Here is a 1,549-nt window from a genome sequence, read left to right as displayed (position 1 = left end):
TCAGCCCCAGGCATGCTCCCTCAACTTCTTTACAGGGCCACATCCACACCGCAGTGCTTCTGGAGCTGCCTTTCCACTGCCTCCCCTCCTGCTGGTGCCTTGCCGCCGTCCTCAGACCCAGACAAGAGATGGTGGCACAACAGGGTGCCTCTTCAGTCAGAAACTCCTGCAGATTGTTGCTGTGGGTCTTGTACTTGGTGGTGCACACCAGTTTCTTAGGCCACCATTACAGAAGGGAACACAGTTGTTTCTTACATGCTATCTGAAAGCACAGCTCGTGGGGAACCCACCAGCAGCAGTGACTGACATTTGACCAGAGAAAGGCATTATTTGTTATTGTTATTGTTACTAATTACTGTTATCTCAGCTTCCTCCAATGAGATGAAAGCTTGGCTTGATAAGGTAATGGATTGTGTCCTCTTAGAAAATAAAAAATATTTTTGTCCAGTTTTCTAAGGACACAAAGCTTACACAACAGTATTATCTATCCATCTACCCCTCCCTTCCCAGAACACGCTACCCACCTTGGCAAAGGGATGAATGTATTTAAATATCTTTTTTCTATCTGAAAGATAAGTTAGGAAGAAGAGTCAAAATAATGTCTTCTCAGAGAGAAAACACGCTGTTATTTGTTCTGTTTGATCTGAGGCACATGCTTGGCGGTGACACCCCATAGCACATGCTGGCCCTGGCAGGCAATAGCGAGGGGACAAGCAGAAGCCAGCAGTACTGAGGGAACTTTGTGGTGGCAGACAAGGTAAATTACTGCCATGAAGCTTATCTGGAAATAAGAACAAAAAATCTGTAGAAATCTCTAGAAGCTTTACAAATCCTGCTGCTCTTGAAGCAGCTCTCTTTTTCTCAGTCACCCAAGACCATTCACCTTGGCAGCACAGCCATTATTGGGAAATTTCCGTATCTCCTCAGACAAGATGTCTTCTGCTGCAGGTCCCACAGATCAAGTCTACTCCTCATGGTCTGTGTGGAGGCTCCAGGCCCACCCACGGGGTTTGGTTCTTGCACCAACCCAGCTTCTTAAGTGGTTTCCTCTTTCATCTTTTATCCAAGCAAACCCTTTGCCAGAGGTTGGTCAGTCACTGCCTCTTGCAGCCATCCATAATTTTTTTTGTTCTTACACTACCTCCTAAGACAAAGGCATGCTCCACTGACAGCTTCCAGATTTAACTGTTTATTTGTGTAGTGCAGTGGGCTTGATAGGGAATTTTTTTCTAGCTTGGCTGGAGCTGGCAGGCTGAGTTCTGCCACGGCCTTTCTGAAAGGACGCTTGCCCCGCAGCCCAGCACCTTGTCTTCTACAGGCTCAAGATGCTGCTGCTAGTGGCAACAGACATCTACAGAGCTGCAAGGACACCCAGAATGGCAGCAGCAGGGAAGGCTGCGGCCAGACAAGGGTATCTGCATCCACAGCAGATTACTTTGAAAGAAAAGGAGGTGGGAGAAGGAGTAACAAAGCCAGTGCAGGAGGGTGGTAAAAGCGGGACTGGGATTCTGTGTTGGCTGAAGTCCCTGCCTGGCACCTGAAACATGGG

Source organism: Falco punctatus (genome assembly GCF_963210335.1).
Source record: "Falco punctatus genome assembly, chromosome: 6".
NCBI classification, from domain to species: domain Eukaryota; kingdom Metazoa; phylum Chordata; class Aves; order Falconiformes; family Falconidae; genus Falco; species Falco punctatus.
The sequence above is the reverse complement of the archived record's forward strand: the minus strand, read 5'-3'. Positions refer to the sequence as shown.